Source organism: Anser cygnoides, chromosome 9 (assembly GCF_040182565.1).
Source record: "Anser cygnoides isolate HZ-2024a breed goose chromosome 9, Taihu_goose_T2T_genome, whole genome shotgun sequence".
Lineage (NCBI taxonomy): Eukaryota > Metazoa > Chordata > Aves > Anseriformes > Anatidae > Anser > Anser cygnoides.
The window spans coordinates 7,994,457-8,016,118 of record NC_089881.1 but is presented as its reverse complement, the minus strand read 5'-3'; the positions used below and the strand labels follow the sequence as shown (position 1 = coordinate 8,016,118).

General features: G+C 41.6%; 1 protein-coding gene across 7 annotated transcripts in view; it reads right to left on the bottom strand.

Annotated features, from left to right (window-relative positions):
• Positions 1-21,662, bottom strand: part of PIK3CB (phosphatidylinositol-4,5-bisphosphate 3-kinase catalytic subunit beta) — a 129,142-nt gene that overhangs the window by 48,532 nt on the left and 58,948 nt on the right. For all 7 annotated transcript variants that reach the window (XM_048062998.2, XM_048062997.2, XM_048062996.2 and 4 more), the window contains one exon: positions 10,700-10,819. The gene's annotated coding sequence lies outside the window, so the exon portion shown is untranslated. The remainder of the gene's footprint in view (positions 1-10,699; positions 10,820-21,662) is intronic.

Below are 21,662 nucleotides of genomic sequence, written 5' to 3'. Positions count from 1 at the left end.
AGACAGTTCAAGGAGGCAAAGACAGACAACAGACCACAAGCTCTGAGCAGCTAACCAGAACAGCTATGTGTTCCCAGGCACAGGGTTCTTTGCTGTTGCTTCTTTGTTTTCAAAGGACTTACCATGTCTAGGCAGACAGAAGAAATGGCTTTAAGAGCTAAGTCTTATTCCAGAAGCCAAGAGACCTTGTAGACCTTGCAGGTCCACCCCCACACTCCCCAACAAAAGCATCTCTCATCATCTAACAACTTGGAAAGGAAAAAAAATAATAAATGGTTACCACAAGCAGGCTGCTTCTTCACTGATTCCTAAGAGGGCTTCGGGAAAGATGACAGTCAAAAATAAGCTACGTATCTTTCTGTAAATTGCTAGCCACATGTTTTTTCCCCCTAAGCAAAACATGGAACTAGAACCGTGCATGCCTGGGCTATACAGTGCAGGTACAAAAAGGGGTCTTTTTAAATAAAATGCAGACAAAGCTGTCAGCAAATGTCAGGCACCAGCAGAACCACTGGGACGTTTCACAGTATCAGGTAACAAAACCCACACGTTAAGAACTTCCTCACGCATTACAAGACTTAGCATTTAGACTAGAAGGATCAGTAGGATTTGAAAAGGTAGGCGAGATCAGCTTGCAGCAAACTCAATTCCCTGGCGAGTACTTCAGAGAGCTCAAAACCACCCAGCTGCAAAGGTTTCACACCACTGCAGTAAGTGATGGTAAACTGAGTTGTACCTGTGTCATGCAGTCACCTTGCTCATGCAAAGGAATTAAAACCAGGAGGTGCAAATATCTGACATGAAACCAAGTGCCATCCAAGAAGATATGAGGGGCAGAGTGAGTTTAGCAAGGGGGTGGAGATTTCACAAGGCTATCCTGAACCGAAGAGCTGAACAAGAGTCCTAGCACACTCAGAGGATCTGTCAGGAGGCACTGCAGAAGGTTAGAAATGGAGTAACAATGCAATGAACTTGTAAAATGTGCCCAGGGAATGTCTAGAAAGCCCCTGCAGAACTTTTTTTTTTTTTTTCTTGATGAGTGTCACCAAATACTAAAGCAGGCTGCCCAGAGAGGTTGTGGAATCTCCATCCTTGGGTATGTTCAAGACTGCTGGACAAGTGCAGGCATGACCTGAATGAATACTGAAGCTGAAATTCAACCTACTACTTTAATAGCAATCCATGCAGAAGTTCAACAAAGATAGCAGAGAGCAGACCCATATCATTACCCAGGAAAATTATAGCTACTCATTTAGCTGAAGAAATTTAGAATCATTTCCAGTTCTGAAAGATAGGCTAAAACTAAAAACAAGTGAATGGTTTTACATGCTTTTATATTTTCTCCTCTTTCTATTGTCACCTCTTTGAATTTCTCCATACCTCCTCATTCCTCAACTGTATCTCAGAGAAAACAATGTTTTATGTTCTAAATAATTCCGAAAGTTCTTGGCGTTCATCCAACACAACTGGATCAACATCAGCATCAGTTAGTTGTCTTCTGAAGAAAGAAAAACTATGTTGACTTAGAGATATGGAAAAGAAAAAGAATTGATAAGATAGGAGACACGAGGAAATTATAGTTTTTGTTTCATCCATTAGATAATAAAACTAGTTTTATTTCCCTTTAAAATACTTTGTCATATCAACTAAAGACCTAGACATTCAGAAGTACCCACAAATTCACATGGATCATAAGCAACAACCAACATTAATCCGTGTCAGGTAAGTTCTTCTAAAACTGACGTACTGAAAAAAGCACAAGTTCTGAAATGTCACACTAGGCCATTAAGTTAGAAACTCTCCTTTATACTTGTGACCTCACTACTAATCCCCTAAGACCCATCCTTTGAGGTGTATTTTTCTGTTATTTCAAATTAAAAGAACACCAAAGTAAAATCTAACGCAACATTTGATCAATTATCCTGAAGCATAAACAAAAAGAAACTAGTAAAAGACAAGTGAAAGAATCTGCGAGGAAGCTGGTAAATATAAAAACCCACGTAACACAACGTTGGAGGAAAATTCCGACACCTTCAGTTATATCTCATAGCAGCCACCCCCCAGGGCTGCCTCCTAGCACCAAGCCAAGGGAGGGCTTGGGGGAGAGAAATCCCTTGTGTATGAGGAGGATGGTTTCCATATGAAGAAACTTTCATTTACTTATTGCTTCATCTACTATTTCAAACAGAGGCACATTTTAAGAGCACAAATACTCACAGCTTCTCAGGTTAAAAGTCATTTACATTTGCTAAGCTACAAAAACCATAAACTCCTGAACACAGCCTTATTTTTATTTATTTTTTTCCTTTCACTACGAATATTAATATTTACATGGACAAGCGGCAAAGCAGAAACTAGCTTATTTTGATTATGTAAAATCTAAGAGCACTCTGCTCATCCAGCTTTTTGCTTTATATAAAGTTATTACAACTGCTGTGCACCACATTCCAAGATGACCATCACTGTCATCAATACTGCCTTTTATCTACTGCTTGCTCTACCACGTGGCAGTCAAGGGGCAAAAAAAAAAAAAAAAAAAAGAGGCTTGCAGTAGTGAAAGCAGTTGAAAAAGGGCCACCCCATCCAGACACACAAGAACAGTGTTGAAACAATACCTTACTGTCCCAAACAGACTAGATGACAATCTGACCACAGTAATTTTCTAGGAAACAGCAGCAGCATATCACGTAGTCTAAGCAGAAGAAACACTAGGCGCTTACACAATATAATCTTTGTAATCATTTTTCTAACTACGCAAACATCTAGTACTATAAAAAGATAAACACGCTACGGAGGAAACATTTGAGAACAAATAAGGGAAAAGAATCTACCAGCAAGGATGTAAAAAGAGTAAGAACATGCAGGAAGGCTTATGTCCTATGAAACTTACGAAGCATTTAAAAAAAAAAATCAAAGGCAAAACTCCTCCTTTATATTTGAAAGAATTCAGGCTTCTTCTGGAGACTCGGGTGAAGTCAAATACACACAGGAGGTCAGTGTGCCTGTTTGTGGCTCTGGAGAACGACATCCTCTTCTACCGAAATGGTAACAAACTCACAGCTGCTGCCACAGCAGAGCTGGCGGGCCCAAGCTGTCTGTTCTGCAGCTAAGAGACCAGCACCAGTTTCAGACAGTTGCAGGGGACTCCCACTTCGCTGATTTCCACTGTATTTGCACTGGCTGTAACAGGATCACCTCAGACACCTCTTTGCTCTCCCAAGCCCCTTTGTTTCCCGCGTGCAATCCCACGTAATGCGTAGCTCGCTGGGCGAGCAGCGTACAGTCAGGAGAGCCTTCCTACCCTGTCGCCCACCGCCCTGGCCACACAACACAAGAGCTATGCGGACAAACACCATTTGTTTTCCATCGAATCAGGGAACAACCTGACTCACCCTGTGGCATTCGGGCACTACAGCCGAAGCAAGGGCGGCATGAGAACAGCGCTGCTACCTTCAGCAGTAGCCACAGAGATGAAACTAGGCGAAACGGAACTGCAGCCTGTTTGTTTAGAGGTTTAACGGGACAGGGGAAAGCACCTGTGCTAAGCAATGCACGAGCTAACAACGATTTTCTGTTCGCTAGAACTCACGGTTCACACCGGATTAGTAGGAGCCCTCTTTTAAAGATGGGATCTGGTGCACTGACCATTAGAATCATCACAGATGATCACAGAATGGCTTGGGGTGGACGGGACCTCAAAGACCCCCTGGCTCCAGCCCCCTGCCCTGGGCAGGGCCCCCTGCCCCCAGCCCAGGCTGCCCCCAGCCCCATCCAGCCTGGCCTTGGGCACTGCCGGGGATGGGGCAGCCACAGCTGCTCTGGGGAAAGGAGTAAGTCACACAATAAAAAAGTACAGTCTATTCCATATATTATGTCATACCATTCTGGCCTTCTGAAACTGAATAGTCCAAACCGCTTACAAATTTAAAAATAAAATACAAATAACTTGATTGTAAATACAATTGCCTAAATTAGCAAAGCTAAGATTTTTCCACTCCAGGAATGTCATGGTTATTTATCTATAATAGCAAAGACTTTAAGAATTTAAGATATCTACAGTGTAGCCTGAGAAGTTACTTTTAAAGAGCATGTGTTACTATAAATATTTCCCAGCAGTTTATTTCAAAGCTGGCCCTATGGAATGGAAAATTAAGTGCCCATTTAGTCAGGATTCCTCCAGAAATCAGAATAAAAATATCATTTCGTTTTCTTAAAATATCTACACATAAAAAACATAAAAGGCCTTATTTAAATGTCTTTCCCTCACAGTGCTCAGACTGGTAGCAAGAGTAGTCTCTTAACTATTCAAGTCTCGACTCTCTCATTCTCCTCATGAAATATAGATAATTTTCCATCAATAAAAAAAGAAAATTACTGGGTCTTTTTTCCATAGCCACGAATTATTTTATCCATTCATCTTGTGTAACTTTATTTCTGTATCAGAATTCCTTTGCTGTACCCACAGCAGCATGCATTACATTTTAAAAATTGGAGCCAGGGTTTTAAAATCACCACAGACAGAGTTTTTATTATGATACTAATGCCTCTAAATGAAAGTGGGCCCACTTTAAAAAAATGCTGAGTGCTTGAAGTTGCAATTGACTTCAGCAGGATTTAGAGACAAGACAAAAATGGAAACGTTAACTGATTTCAAATTAAAATATAATTTAATTTTCAGCAACCTGATTTGAGCAGGTGGTTATTCTAGATGACCCCTGGTTGTCCCTTCTTATGGAAATTATTCTACAATTCAACGACAGCACAATTTTTAAAATAGCATGTAAATGAGATTATCATCGTCAGAAACTTTTTCCTGCAAAACAAGTGTACAGGTAGAGAATGGCATTATTAAAATGGTATTCCAGACCTGGAGACTTACCAGAACCGGCAGGAACAATGAAGATAAGAGGAAATTACTCCTTTATGCTCAGGTAAATAAGCTTTGTTCCTGCTCCCTCCAAAGGTTATTCATAATGAACCAGACAACTGAATAAAACTTTAGTCCCAGGCTTTTGATTTCAACTTCAGACAATTCACAGGGAGTACAATATTCATAATGAGTACTAAAGTAACAAAGTTGTTTCTCTCAGCTAATTCATGACTATCCTTTGTTTTATCTTGAAATTGGTATATAGATATTTTAGATACATATCTATAAAATTTTAGATGTGTGTGTATATATTTATAATGAGCTTCTGACCATCTTTTTGTATTGTACAGCTAAAGTGAGTTGCAGAGAGAAGAACTTATTTCACCTTTAAATGCTACTGTCTGAAATTGTCTGCAGGTGCATTTGATCACTGGATCACACTGAAGCTGGGACCACTATAAGAAAACATCCTTCCTCTTTCAGTGCAATGGAATCCAGTTCTGAATGTTCAAGAATGGAGAGAATATAAAGAAGTGGAAGAAAGCAGCTGATAAGGAAAGCAGCATCATATAAATAGCAGGTAACGTGATACCTTGACTAACTGAGTCAGGGAGTTGGATAATCCGGTGTTCTGTGCTGGTGAGAACATATGTGGGTGTTCACCTTCGGGAAAATTAGTAAACAGCTCTCTTCAGAGATTTCAGGGGCTTTCAAAAAAAGTGGTAGGCAGAGTGGGACCTGACGTGAAGACCAATGCATTCTGCCCTAGCATAGTCCAGCTCAGTAAAGCGAGACTATAGATTTAGCAGATTAGACCTGGTTAGTTCCAAACCTAGATAATTTGCTTTTGGTAATCCAGAACACTGTAGGTATTTTATGTACCAGGGAAAGGTTAGCACGAAGTGTTAGAATATGTTGAATTCTGCTTAAATGTCTTTGAATTATTCAGAACTGCCTGTTGGTTCTCTGTTTTATAATATCTATGTTGCATATAGCCCTATATATGCACATATACATACATGAATTTATACATATAATATAAAAATATGTATTTTTGAAATATAAATACTTCCAAAGTAAAGCCATACACACCACCTGTGTGTGTGTATATATATAAATATATATGCAAAATGAAAAATAAAGCGTAACAAAAAAAAGGTGAATGGAACTGGCACAAGAGAAAAAGTAGGACTGGGCAGTCAGACTGAAGGGGGAAGGAGGAGAAAAAGTTGAACCTTAACACAGAAAAAAGATGTCATTTTAACACAGGTGAGACCAAAAAGTTTCTTGGGTTGCATACCTGAACATAAAATAAGTTCGGGGTTTTTTTGTTCTTATTTCAAAAGGCTACATAATGTGTCTGTTGTAAATCTGAAGAGATGCATTAAAATCTGGAGTTTTGATTTTATTGATTTATTCTACAAAGCAACCTGTAGTCTCCCCCCTTCTTACCCTCATGTTCTATTGCTATACAGGAATTGTACGAGATTATTCTTCCTATTCTAGCAAAAAATAGCAAATACTAAATCAGTACTAATTCTGCTCCCTCGTGTTTTCTTGCCTGTTCTATCATGCAGGATAATTACTTTTTCCACTGTAAACAAGGAGGAAAGGAAAAGTAAACATTCCACTTAAAAGGCATTTAAATATATAAATGGTTAATATTTCATCTCAAATTGTATAAATGGACCTAGACCTTCAAATTTCACCAGCAGCCAATTGTTTCCTTTAGCTATTAAAATGTTACATCTCTAAATTATGAGCTGGATGACTTCCTTCTATAAAAAAGACCAGAAATTGAGGTTTTCCTATATATAGATACCTCTTCACACAGGGATTAGAAGATTCACTTCTCAATTATTTCTGATCTTTCAATCAAAACCTCTAGGAAAGAGGGTTATTCTCCAGCAGACAAGTTGTATGCATCAGAAAGAGGGGTTAAAAAAGTAAAATAATTAAAAACAGCGGGAAATTAATTAGGAGTGAAATTTTCTCCGAAAAGGAGGGCACACATTGAAACACAAAGCTATCACATAAGCAGACTAGGCCTAGGATTCAAATATAGAGGTGCCATGGATTCTACAAGTTAGAAAGATGCTCTGTAAGGGAAGGAGAGAAAAAAAAAAAAAAGAAAAAAAATCAGACCAGACATTTTTCCTGGTGGGGTCTTTTTGTTCCAGAGATCAATCTGGTCTGAATTCCTAATTTGCATCAAGATGCGGGTTCTCCTGCAGTACCAGCTTCATTGTCACCCACTGCACAGACTCAGAGCTGGCTCTTCACAGCCATTTGTTACATTAACAGGACTGTTCAGGGCTGAATAAGCATTGAAAGACATACAGCAATTCGTGTCTAATGCAAACAGCTGGATATATTTTATGTACCTCTCGTGACATTCATAAAGGCAACTGGAAATATAACGCCGGTTGGTAGAAAAGAAGAAACATCAAAATTGCATGCAATCAATATTTTTGTCAAGAAGTTAACGGAATAAAGCTGAAAGTAGTTCTGGCCATAAGGACCAAAAATAATTAAGACTGTCGAAGAATCACAGAATAATTTAGGTTGGAAGGGACCGCTGGGAGTCACCGTGTCCCAAGCTTGTTGCAACACCCAACTTAAAGCACAGATACTTTTCCAAGTCTCCAAGGACAGAGGCCCCCCAGTCTCTCTGGGCAACCTGCTCCACCCTCACAAACTTTTTCCTTCTATTCAACCGGGATTTCTTTTGGGGAACCCGTGCGTTCTGTCAGTTGCGTTCTGCCTTTCTCTCCGCCTCTCGGGAGCCTGCCCGTGCCCCTGCAATCCTCTTTCAGGCGGCGCAAAACCGCAGCGCGATCTTTTCCCCCCCTCGCCCCCTCCAAGCTCAGCCCGCAGGCGCGCCACCCGCCTCGGCCGCCCGTCCCCTCGGCAGCCGCAGTCCCGCGCTGGGCTCCCCGGGCCGCTCCCGGCCCCCTGGTCCCTGCGGGGCCCCGCGGCGCCGAGCGGCGGCCGCCCGCCTCCTCCTGCCCTGCCGGCAGCGGGCCCCGCTCCGCTCGGCGGCCGCCAGGGCGCAGCGCAGCCCCGCGCGCGGGCAGGGCCCGGGGGGCAGCCGCGGCCCGCTGAGGGACTCCGGCCGCTGAGGGACTCCGGCCGCTGAACGCCTTGCGGGGAGGCTCCGAGGGAGGCACGGGAGAAGCTGCGGGAACCACAAGTTCACCGGCCACCTCACACACGAGCTGGGGTCGAACGCAAGAGCTGGTGTCTGGCTTGCATAACCCCACATACAATGGCTTACAGTGCCTCAAGCTGCCTCCTGGAGACCTTTTTGTGTCTGTTTGGAGAGCTTGGTTTCAACTTTATTGCCAGTCTGTTTTGGTAACTTGATTACTGGAGCCAGTAAATAGCTTGTCAAAATAAGTATGTAAGCAGCAAACAGGTATAATTTTATTGGGACATTGTCACAGCTGCCTGTACTTACGGTACATCATCTGGTAAGTTAGTAAAAGTCAGGGGACTGAGAACAGTTTCTGAAAACTGCAGAGGTCAGACTTCACGTATCAGGTGCTACAAGAACCTTTTGAGAATATATTTACTGACCACGTATGGTCTGGGATCAGTAACACACACATGTTCAGGTGCTGACAGCCTTGTAGCATTCGCTCCAAGTTCAAGTACTCAGAGGAAGGGAACTAACATGCACATCAAACCCTTTAAATGCTTGTTTATTTGAAACTTTAAAGTTATCAGTACAGATGTGTTAGTCTGGCAATTAAAACCACTTTGGAAAAAATATCAAGTAGGAAGCCTTTAGCTTGTCTGACTAGGTTCACAGACACTTTTCCACCCCGATACACATCCCTTTTTTAAGGAGCTGTGAGGAGTCATTTCCTTTTGGCAATAAAAGCAAGATGCCAAAATACACTTGTTGAAAACCAAAATAATTTTCCACTCCCTTTCAGTTCTAATAGGAAGGAAAAAAAAACTGGCTAACTATGCATTCAAGTGCACTTCCAATGACTTGCGAAATCACATTCACATATCACATAGCACGAGTAAACCCCGTCCCCCCCCCCCAAAAAAACAGACAAAACATGCAGATTTTTCCCCATTTCTAACCCATACAATGATGTTTAAACATCCCCCATCTGATGCAAATAAGTTGATAGAAAAAATATTACATTCCCATTTCAAGCAACTGAAGCACACAGTAATTAAGAATTACGCTTTGTCAGTTATCTAAATTTTTAGGTTTCTGGTACCAAAACGTGCAATTCGCAGTCCCAGAGGTAGGTAGCTAAGCTTCTTATACCATAAATGAGACAAAATTGAGCTGGAAGTTAATGAGACACAGCGAAGAAAAACATCTGAGATTCATAAATTGAAGACTTTTGCTGGGTTGATGGATGATGGAACTGCAATACAGGACAACACTGCCAGTGACAGCTAGACCCATTCTTCCTCCCAGTCCCAGCTATTCATTCCTTTCCTTGGACAGTCTTAAGTGTTTGTGTTGTACCGATACAGACCCTGTCTAAAAACTGATAAAGACTAAAAACATCTGTTCTGCCAGGTTAGTTATAGCTTCAATTGGATTCACAATCCATTTCACTGCATTGACACTTGTAACAGCGGAATGGGAGACATGAAGAGAAATTACTGTCCAGAAGGAGGAGGGAGGATGCAGCTATAAACAACCAGGCTGGCTTAAAACAGTTATCCAGTGATAGTGACAGTGGTAGACTCGTATCACTGGCTTGCGGGGAGGCTCCTATATCGCACTGGTACATATATGACTTTCCCTTCCCTGGAGTAAAGTACATAAATACTCGTTCTAGTGTTCTGGTTGTTGTTGTTTTTTGTTTTGGTGGTGGGTGGGTGGGTTGCAAGGGAGACGACTCCCCTCTCAGATCTTTATGTATTCATTAGTCAGTGACGGGATGAAGACACCAAGGTGGGAGGCAGCAGACATCAGTGGAGATGGACAGACACCACTGGAGAGGACACAGACCCCCAGACCCTCTTTTTCCTTTTCATTATGTTCAGATCACCAGGTTATAGGCTGTTCTAGGGTGGAAGGACTCTGTCTCCTTTACGTTCAATCTGTATCACTTTGCAAATTAGAGTTCAAATTTACTTGGCAGAGAAAGCCAGCAGAGAAAACAACACAGCTATTAAGGGCTAACTGAAAAAGGAAACATTTGATTCTTTAATCTAATTCTAAACATTGGTGTCTACCAGAAATGTTTAGTGTAAACACTGCAAACCTAGTAAATTTTCCTGTTCCTCCTTTATATTTGAAAAATACATACATATTATACTATACTATATATATATTATACTATATAGAGAGAAAAATACAGCTTCACAAAAGATGGAGCATGTTTACTCCCACTTAACGATCTATCGAAAAGGAAAAAAAAAATTACATTAAACATGAAATACTCTAAAATATCAAAGCCACACACAGAGCGCTAGAAGTGGAAAGTTACAGACAAAAACAGTTTTCAAATTCTGTTGGAGATGCAGGCAGGGCTTTAATATTTGCCAGCAGCTCTGGGTTTATATGCAACAGCCTCTGCAGTAGGCCACTTCCTGCTCAAAACCATACCCAGAATAGACAGGATCCTACAGAAAAATAGAAATAAAGCCTATCTAAATTTCATAAGATACAATTGCTACGAAGACGGCAGGTGCTTCAGTAACAGTCCAAAAGAGTGACCATTAACAACTGATTGAAGTGAGTATGGAGTCATTCATTTTTTTAATGCAATTCAAAGTTAAATACAATAATAGCCCAATAACTAGGCTACTGACTTCACAAGACAAAAAATTAACTGTAATACTTACTTCAGGGAACCCGTTCCTGTTTCAGTCCAACCGTGTAGTGAAGTTACTTCTATTAAACATTGTTTTCCTACTATTTCCCTTGTTTTCTCGGGAGGTTCTACAAGATGACCTAAATGTGACCTAAAAAAGAAAAACAACATAATGTAATTCACAAAATGAGAGCTTCACCAATTCACATTTGGTTTAATGGTGCCGTGAACTGTTTGTGCAGAAATTTCTGATTAATCACACATTTTCATTGTTTTCAAATACTATAATATCATATTCATGTCACACGATCTAATTATTAAATGAGTGCCAAATCCTCAAACAAGAAAAAAAGGAAAAACGTAGAAGATGCCATTTCTTCTAACAATATAGATATAAGAGTAACTGTATAATCTGTACATATATCCAGGGTCACTCCATCCCAGGAGCAGAATCTGGCACTTAAATGCAAACCAGGCTCTCAGCAAAATTAAACAAGCAAACAAAAATATTTAAACCGGCCTTGACAACAAAGCGGTGCTATCAGTTTGCACTGGTATTATCTGCAGGTCATGCCACAAAACACAAGGCAGGTAACTACCTTCCTCCTCCCATGAACAGTTCTTCTGAAACACACTGAATCTGTCTACATTGTGCTTGTGAGAACTCTACACAACTCAGCAATCAGGAGCAAGGGCTGCCTTTCCCCTGCCCCATGCAGGGCAGAACCTCGGTAGGAATTGGCACTGTAGAGCCCTGGGAAGCAATTTAGCTCTCTTCAGCGGCTTTGAGGCAAAAGCAGTTGCTGCCCCACCTGCCTACATATGAAAAAAATTGAATTACAGCTCCAGACACAACCTTCTGAAAGCAAGGTTTTGATACGGAAAGGTGTGAACTAGTCCAGAAACTTCCCATGATTAAAGTCTAGGCGCCTACGACAGCCAAAAAGGAAGACTAGAGAAAAATGAAGGAGGTCTTACAGGATTTAAAACTTGTAAGGGCACAGGAGCAGTGTAAATGTCTTATAACCAATGCTAAAGTACCAGTCAGGCATTAGTGGAACCAGATGAATCAGAATTAAAAACTAAGGGACAAAAAGCAGGAGTTTGTGAGGGAGTGTGAAGTACATCACACTACAAATACAAGATAAATAGCAGTTACTTCCAGAACTTCCTCCCGAGGAAACGATCTTTCAACATTTGTGGCCCCCCAAAGGGGAGACGAAGCGCATGTATGAAGTCCCACACCCTGGAGCAGAAGCAGGTTATTTTAACTAAAAACTGGTTACCCCAACATCCCAGAGGTCTCCGGATAACCAGTCAGGTTAGGAGCGCTAACACCCCGCGGGCCTTCCTCAGAACTTGGGGCGAAACAAAAGATGCCTCCAGTAGGCAGTGGCCGACACGCCGTTACTCAGGCTGGAGGCTGGCACGTGGCTAAGTCACGGAGCACCTAGGGCCCACAAATGGTACACATTTAACAAGCCAGCACTTTGGGAATAGCTCCTGTCAAAGTTTATCAATTCTCATCTTCTCCACAGTCCCTCACTTGCTAGATTTCTGTTCATTTCGTTCCAATGCCAGCTGCTCGCTGCCCCTCCCACCCCCCCAGTGTGCTTTCTGCTGCTCCTCAGCCAACTGCACGCTGCAGACCGCCAGGGGGTGGCTGGCCCTCCAGACCTTAAGGCACTGCTGAGGTACACAGGCCAACTACTCACTACCGTTTTCAGGCGTTCGGAACATGCCCTGCCTTCGTTACAGGCATGCAGCTTTATTTTTCTAGCTAACCAACCTTTCTCATTTTGCAGGCGACGAGAACAGGGGTTACGAGAGATGGTTATCAGCGTAAACGCAGATCACATCTGGTCACAACCTTTCAAATGCCAGCACACATTCTGCCTCCAAAGCACAAGTGGGAAGTCTTTCAAAGGCTGGTGACTGTACTACCTAACAGGCCGAGGTACAGACTCGGCTGGCCTGTTAGCCAGCCGGTGAGGGCCCCAGGCACACCAGAGACATGGAAACACCACCTCTGGGAACACAGTGAAGATCAGAAGGCCTAACGGAGGGATTGAAGCAACTGTCTCAAGCAGTGAATACAACCTGGACTCTGATGAGGACACACCTTTTCCCCCGCGCATCTCCCTGGGGAATGTGGAAAAAATAGAGCTGTCACCTGGACATCACCACTGGGCCTCCCACACGGGTCTGCCAACCCTGAGCTTAGCCAAAAACACAACGCGACAACACCTTCGGCACCTCCCCGTGGGCCCACCCATACCACTTCTACAGCAAGCACGGGGGACCCAGCAGGAAGCCAGCTCTGTTTTCGCTTGCAACTTACAAATGAACATTTTGCAAAATAATTGTTCTTGTGAATCTTTTCGTTACACCCTTCTTACACAGATACACTTTTTATGTTAATCTTTAAAAAAAATGCCATCTTACAAAATAATTCAAGAATCATTAAATTGCTGGGTGGCGATCAAAATCTGTGGCAATACAGTTAAACTTTCTATAGCTCTACAGCTACCCCCTCTATACTTTGTTACATACCCAGAAACATTTCCAAATGCATAACAAAAAACTGTACCAGAATGGAAGAAAGGGGGGAAATGTACCAGAAACCATTGCTTAAAACTTATTTTGCATCTAAAGTAAACCCAAAGCAATTATAAGCTGAAGAAGTGATCCACTCAAAACCAAGTAATAATTAGAAAAAAATTAAAAATCCTTCAGAAGCAGCATAAGATGCCACACAGGAGTTACTGGGCTAAGATCCTGGCCCTTCAAGTCTTCTCCACTCTAACAATTTCTCGACCTGCCAGGCAGCCTCCCCTGTGAATTGTGCTAGAGCATATGAAGAAACCATCTGTTAGCACGCTCCAGGTGTGCTTTAGGTAACGGGACTCTGAGGGGGCTAAGTGAGTGACACAAGACAGCAGTTTCTTGACAGTTTTCCTCTCTACAAACAGATCTCCTGCTCCAGAGGTACGCACTGAGGAAGGCGTCAGGACCTCTGCTGAAAGCACAGGCAGATGCTCTGGACAGCTACGCAGAAAGAAACAAACAACTAGGGTATTTAGCAGCTCTTGGTTCACATCTTCAGCTACCTCAGAGCTGTTGCATGCATTTCATGCTCTCAATAGCACTGAAGACTGGACAAGTGAATGTCAAGCTGAATTAGGTACTGTAGCATCCACTCAGCAATGACGAAACTCTCTATTTTACTGAATGTGAGATAAGGAGAAGATCAGCTATCAGAAAATACACCAAACAAATACCTTCCAGTGAACACAACACTGAGAAAAATAAAGCAACATTTTTTCCTCTCTTTCCTAGTCCTATGCTTCAGCAATGGTACACAGAAAATTGTTCAAGAACGCTCAGAATTTAGGCTATTGTACCACAAGTTCAGGAATTAAAACAGTGAGAAAAAGAAGAGCTTGTAGAAGGCACATTTGGTTAAATCCCAGCAACCTCCAGCTTCTACACGCTGCACATCTTAGCACAAACATTGAAACTCCAAGTTAAAGCCTGAATCTGATAAAATGATGTCCCTGGACTTGCATAGTATAGTGCACAGACTGATCCAAGCCACAGCACTGTAAGCATCATCCTAATTACGCCGTGACTGTGGTCACTTCAACAGGAGAGACCACTTTGACCTTTTAAAGGCGGCACTGTAATTTCTGCACTAATACCACGATAAAATATTTCAATCAACAGCACTCTGTTTTACACACAGGAGCACTTTGCCTTGTGTTCTACTTTCATCGGTGTTTGTAGTTGGTCGAAAACAGTATTAAAAAAAAACAACTCAGCCTTTTCTGAACTACCTCACTTCAAAATCCAGAACAACCGACTGTTCTGTGAAGCCCACCTATCTCATACAGGATCTTCTTAACCAAACCAAAACAGGCGTATTTGTCAAGCTCTCGTCATGTGAAAACAGCCACAGAAAATAAATAAATAATAATAAAAAAAAACAAGCAGAAACGGAAGCTTCAGGATACCAAGTTCTAAGCCAAACGAGATGAATAGGAGATGTGTCAGAGCTACTGGGCAATTACAACCTTGATCTGTTTTTCCTTTCTTAATATGGACAAAACAAAGACCACAGAGCATTTTCATGAATAACTTTAAAACTACAGGGCAGTGTTCCTCTGTAAGTTAAACGGGTAATAGCCAGAAATGTGATTTGAAGCTAAATTCAGTTATGTGTCTTCATTAAGAATAACCTGATATAGCAATTGTGTTTCTCGGGTGGGTGATTCAGAGCGGGAGCCCGGCGCTTGGCTGCTCTGACTCACCCCCATAAGCAACCACACTCACTTTACTCAGAGGGCCAGCCTCCTGAAGCCACGGCTCTGCTCTGGGAGCCCCCTGCAGCCTCCAGCAGGTATGTTTAAGCCTGTCATGCGTTCTAGGTCATAACTAGGTATGACCGAAGTGGAGGGCAAATGATGATCTTTTGCCCTTACAATAAAGTCAATAAAAGAGCGAAAGACTCAGGGTCCTTACTGGCACAAGGCAATGAAGGCCCTTCAACTAAAGGAGAAAAGGACAGCGACATTTTTGACCCTCATCTGCCATCTGAAACAAAAACCTAAACAAACAAAAACCAAGCATGTGTTTTTGTAAAGCCGCAGACAGGGTTTATTTTCTGTTTTTTGTTTCAGAATGATTCAACTGTTTCTCTTCTGCTCTGCCACCTTGAAAAGAAATGCCTCTGGGCAAAGCAGAAGTGGAACATACCACTGTTAATGAAGCTTAACTAAAAAAGACTCTATAAGATAGCATGTTTTTTCCTCTCTCGCTCCGTTTGCCAACCTACTATTCTCTGAATTTGAGGGCAGCGTGCTGAAATCAAGATTAGCAAAGTCTCTGCAAGAGTGGGAGAGCCTGCAGATGCACTCGGTATTAGAGAGGGCTGGCGGCTGTGCTGATAGCAGCAATCAGGGAACACCAAACCATCCCAGGAGAGATTCTGAGCATGAGAACAAGCTAGATCTGAGGGTGCTCTGCAGTTCAAAACGCACAAAGTTCTAGGCTGCCCGTGACCGTTTTTATAAAAACGGCAGTGTTTTTATGACTTCTGATGACTCACAAACAAGTGCTTAGATTTGCTTTGTATTGATTCATGAACAGGGGGGTCAAATGAGTAACATCTTCCAGCTCATTTCCAGTTCCAATCCAGTTTAGGGCACAAGTGGTTACTCAACTGGTTGGCTCAGCAGCTCCAAAGTTGGTGACAAAGAAACAAACAGTTTCAGATTCATCTGCACAAAGACACAGGTTCCCCCGCCTCCGGTCAGAGCCCACACCTCACCTGCACCCCCAGGCTGCAGCATTTCTCCAGTTCTCTAGATCTGGAGCATGGGAGCGAAGCATTTAGAGGCCACGGTCGCTGAAATGTCACCAGCAGCACCCCTCTTCCCAGGAGTCCGTACCTGCAGACGTACACGTGCGCAGAGCGGGAAGCTCAAGGGCCTGAGGCTCAGTTAACCGAACCACTGAGGAGGAGTTGAGGCAGGTGCGAAAGGACTCAGCACCCTGCCACAAGCCCCTGTACCACCTGCGGAGGTGTCTGCAATAGTTCATGAGCTGCCTGCAATAGTTAATGAGCTGCCAATCGACTGCTCTGCAGTCACTGCGCACCCTCAGCACTCACAGCACTGAACTTCATCTTTCTGAATATTAAAATAGATTGAATGCCATAAAAAAAGTTGGTCTTGCATTGATTTTCATTACACCTAAAGCAGTATTTGAGAACATGCAGAAAATCACTGTTTAAACACAGAAATGTTGGGGGGGAGGGCACTGCCAGCAGCACAGCAATTCCAGTACCTGTGAGACTTGGAGCGATGCACTGGTTCTTTTGGTCCCGTATCATGCCACAAGTACTGCCCATACCGGTGTTTTAAAACCTACCTTTGAAGTTCAGTTAATTATTTGGCATAACACAGAACACTAGGTCAACTGACTTGTTAAGGAACAATATTACCTTCCCAACACTGGTTTTTGATTAAGAAATTGTATCTTCATTTAATGAACTCATTAAACGAAACCCATTTTCAAACATTCTAAATTTTATGAAGTCCTTCTCCATTATTTCCCTCTGTCTTAAACTCTGTGGAAGACTTTTTAGGTGTATAGCTATCCCTGTTTAGGCATTTCATCACAATTTTGGATACTTGAATACGGCCTTTACTGGTAATGCAATTTCTTCTCACTGCTGCATCATAGATGTAAAAACACTGCAAAATAAATCCTATTAGTCCCATCTAAAAGTTACCACCAAATCAACAAATATGTATTTGCATTTTAAACAGAGAAACTTAACAATGAGCCTTCATCTTGGCTCTGCAAAGATCTTGTGACAATTAATTAGTTACTTGAAAACATTATTAAGAACAGGACTATTCTTGATTTCTGTTTCTTGTGATCTCTTCTATGCACTCAGTTTTCTTCAGTACTTTCACATGCTGATGTTTCACTTCCCAATTACATGGTGTTAAACGCCTAATATGGTGAAACTCTGCAGATTTACTGTTGTTTAGTTCCCAAATTCTGCTTTTTGTAGTATATTTAATCTTATCATAAATGAGAACACGCTAGTAAATAGGCTAAACAACTAATTTTTCAGTAATTGTTAGGAGCCATTCTGTGAAGCTACCTACCTCCCACTTTGCTCCAGACATCAGTTTTAAAGGCTTTGTTCTCTATGATTAAAACAAGCTCCAAAGTGTGAATTGCAACAGATTTTGAACTAACATGGTAGTGTCTAAGTTTACTTCAAGGACACACTGCTGCAGTCTGACTTGCTGTTTTAATTCCAAATGGTACTCATGACAGGTATCACCAGTGTTTCATCACTAACATGTACAGTGAATGTGATCTGAACTAGAAGTAATCACTAACAACGCTTGTGATGAAGGAGGAAAAACTCCAGCACCTCACAAATGCGGTTTACCCTCAGCTCCATCCAGCACTCCAAAGCAAATCCACTAAGCTCTCCTGGGCAATGAACTGCAGTGCATTTTCATTTGCTCTTGTTCCCCCCTCCCTCCTCTTTCAGTTAGGGAGACTTCTATTGCTTCATACTCTGGTGCTGGAAACTCAGGGTGTCAAAGAGTTACACGTTATAAGCCAAAACGTACAAATTGGGTTCTCTGTGGGTGTGTAGAAACCCTCCGAAAGCCTCAGCTGTGATACAACACAGAAAGGGGAACCTGGAAGCGAGATGAGCAGGGTCTGAAGAAAGCAAGGACAGCCATGCTCCCGCTCACACCAGCTGTTCGACAGAAAACCTGACGTGCACTTAAATGGGTGGGGGAAAACAGGCAAAACTGAACAGGAAACTAGTAGCAAGCCTGAATACAAGTTTGGGCTCTGGCTTAGTTCATACATTTTCTCTGAAACGTGGAAATGATGGCAGCTTTATGATCTCCCTTTTCTTTCTTGTCTTTATGTATAAATTTACAATTGGCAGTACAATGGTAATCAGTGCACCATTGACAATACAAAATGTAACTGGAAGTGATTTTGGGACCCAATTTTCTAATATAAATGAACACAATCACATTTACAGCTTCTAATAGAACCCTTTGCATTAATAATTTTGTTTACAGCAGATTCTTTTATCCCTTCATTAACTATTTTTTCTTCAGTACAATAAAATCTGCAAAGCAGTATATATTGCCAGACTATTTCCCTTAAAGCCTCTTTCCATAAAAGATCTAATCTCAATCAACTGGCACATCCATTATTTAACAGGAAAAAGTGTGCGACTATCAGAGAGACTGCTGTCTTAGAGCTGACGAATAACTCCTAGCATTACCAACTTTTTCTTTTTAAAAAAATCAACAACAAAACAAACAAAAAAAAAGCCATGAAACTCCATTCCCTGCCCCTTACCCCAATACTAATAAATTTAATAGCTTTCAGAAATAAACCTGATCAATTAAGTACCAAACACAGGAATAATAACTCAATGGCTGTGTTGATACCAGGCTCGGCTCACAGTAGGGGTTTTGTTTGTTTGTTTGTTCTCATTTTGTTGTGATGTATTGTTAGCGATTGCTTTTTCCAAGTGTCTGCACAAAGAGCTAAGCAGCTACGCCCCTGTATGACGGCAGCGTTGGTACAGCACAGAACTACTTGGGGAATACACTTCCTTCACAAAGAGAGCAACCTGCCTGGCAGATCTCCAGCACAGGCAAACTACTACTGCAGATGCTCTGTTGGATAAACTGCTCCACGCACATTAAGAACAGGTCTATATTCAATACGATCAAATTGCAGAGCAGTTCTTGACACTGAGATGAACCACAAGCAGCAAGATGGAAAGAATAAAATACAACCTTCTTAACTTTCTGTATAACATCTCTAAAGCCGTAAGACTGAAGAGGAGCCCAAGGAAGGCTGGATTGAAAACAACACAGCCAGGGCCATTTCCACAGCAAGGTGTAGGAGGACTAAGGAGAGGAAGCAGCAGATGCCTTCTAGCAAACATCTTTATCCTCCTCCTAAACTACAAGATTGACAATAGATCGGTTTCTGGCAATAGGCACCTAAATGTTCTCTCTTTCTGTGATAAATGAGAAAGAGCCCCTTCCTCCAGACCAAATGAGGAGAGCCCTTCTCTAGCGACCCCCCTCTGCTCCATCAGAACAGCTTCCCATGCCGCAGCACGCTGCCTCACCTCCAAAGAGCAGCAGCAGCACACCAGGGGTATGAACCTGGGAGCGTAAAAGAGCACCGGAGCAGCAGCATGTGCAATCAAGAAAGGAATTGTTAAAATATGCAGTAAATTCAGTAATCAAAAAAGCGACCCTTTCAAACAAAAGCAAGGGCTTTTCCATTTTCACAGAAAAAATAATGGTTTGACTATAACAAAAAATATCTCACCGTCGCGCTTGACAGCAAAAACTTGATTTACAAAAGGGTGCAATTGAAAATTGAAATTCAAGTTCTTTCCCATGATAAGTCAGAAAGAAACCCTGGAGGTCCCTCCATAATCTGATTTTACTTCCCAGAAGTAAATCACAAAGTAAAGCACATCACAGACCAACAGAAAATTACACAACTCTTGGACCACTTCATTGCCATTGCAACCCAAGAAATCTTTCTTCAGGGTAAATGGATCTGTTAATCACCTAAATGCAGAACCTTGGGCTTGAAGTTTCAGGAATGCCCTTATTTCTGAAAATTCCTCCTTACAAAAGGCGTCAAACCAATTACCTACACAGCAACCCTTTATTACTCCACAAACGGAGTTAAAAAACACAGCAAAAAGTATCATGCTACTTCCCTGCCCAACAAGGCCCAATTAAATTAACGAGGAAGAATCGCCCCCTGGCATCAAGAGGGTGGGAAAATTTTACAATAATTGGTTTGTATTAGGTCTGACTCCAAGACACTTTTTTTTCTTTCTTCATTTTTATCAGTCTCCAGACTATCAGCCTTGTGTTTGAGCTTTATCAGTATGGCACACAGTCAACCTCTTTCACTCTCATGCCAGTCATCCCAGAAGATCAGCCTTAAGCCGTACTGTAGCAGTATTTTACATATCAGCAAGTATTGACGGGAAGATAAAAGTATCCATCAGATGCTGAAGGCCTCATCAAATCCTGTACTTGTACACAATGGAAGCTGATGAGTTATCAAAGTGCAAATAAACCTGAGAATACAGCAATTTGATTTGTGAACTTCACATGAGGAAGAACATAACTTAGGGACGCTACAATAATTACCTGCACTGAGACGCATAGGAACAACTGCTCTGCCTTCTCCGAAATTTACCTAGAATTTAACTGGAACAGCAATATTGCAGGAAATGGCTATAAATAGAAGGGGGTTAATCACTCAGATGTCTATTCCCACGACAGCAGTACACTAAATATTCTAACTTTTTAATCTTTTAATATGATGCTTTAAAGAGATTTTAGCTGCCGTACTACAGTCTGCGTCTACCTGCTTTTTATGAATAATTTCTCCTATAAAAATAACAATGATACAATGGAGGAGATTTTCTTTCACCAAAAGCATTTCCCCAGAGACCAGCAAAGTCAGGCTGTGCATCAGCTGGGACAATTTGTCATTATGGGGCAACTTAAATGTTGTTTGGTGGTGGTTGCTTTTAAATGAGGCCACTTAAAAATACATTTACAATTTCTTCATCCTAATATAAAGCAAATAAGGCTTATCTGCTATTCATTTCAACTATCATAGCTGCTACAAAGTATTTCTCAATTAAATGTCTCCATTTATCTTAAAGGAGCATCTCAAGCACTTTAAGGTCGGTGGTAGCAGATACCACATATCTTCAACAACATAATACAAGAGAAGTTTATCAAGCAAAGACAAAGAAGAAAGAAAAAGAAATAGCCTCATCCCTGACGCACAGATGAGAGCATACAATGATAGCCAGACTTTTCCAAGCTCAAACTGCAGCTGTGTGACACACTTGGAAACAAAATCTAATTATTACAGGTCCCCAGCCAGTACTTTCCCCACAGCATTTCTCACCCAAGAAAATTAACGTTGAAGCTTTCACATTAAACAAAATGGAGTAAAGGAAAAATTACAGAGACTGAAGTTCTTTATTTAAAAAGTGGAAATAGATGAGGTCTTCTATTATTTTATCATGAATAGCGAGACTTTGTCATTTCATGATAAAAACTGAGTGACTTGAATCCAATGTATTTGCAGTGATAGAAACAACGAAAGTAACCAATACATGGATTCAATTTCAAAAGACAAAGAGCTGCTGCAAATCTTGACGAAATTATTAAAAATTCAGATAAGAAATTATGAGGAAAAAACTTGATTGGGGTCTTAATATTACTTCTAACTTTTTCAGCTGTCTTCACATTCCTGGAAATGTTGGTTTTGATGAAAAGCTCAAATTCCTACCAAATAACCTTCTCTTTTTATACAGTACCTGCCTGCTATTCTTATTGCTTTAGCTTTTCATACACCGTCTTATTTAC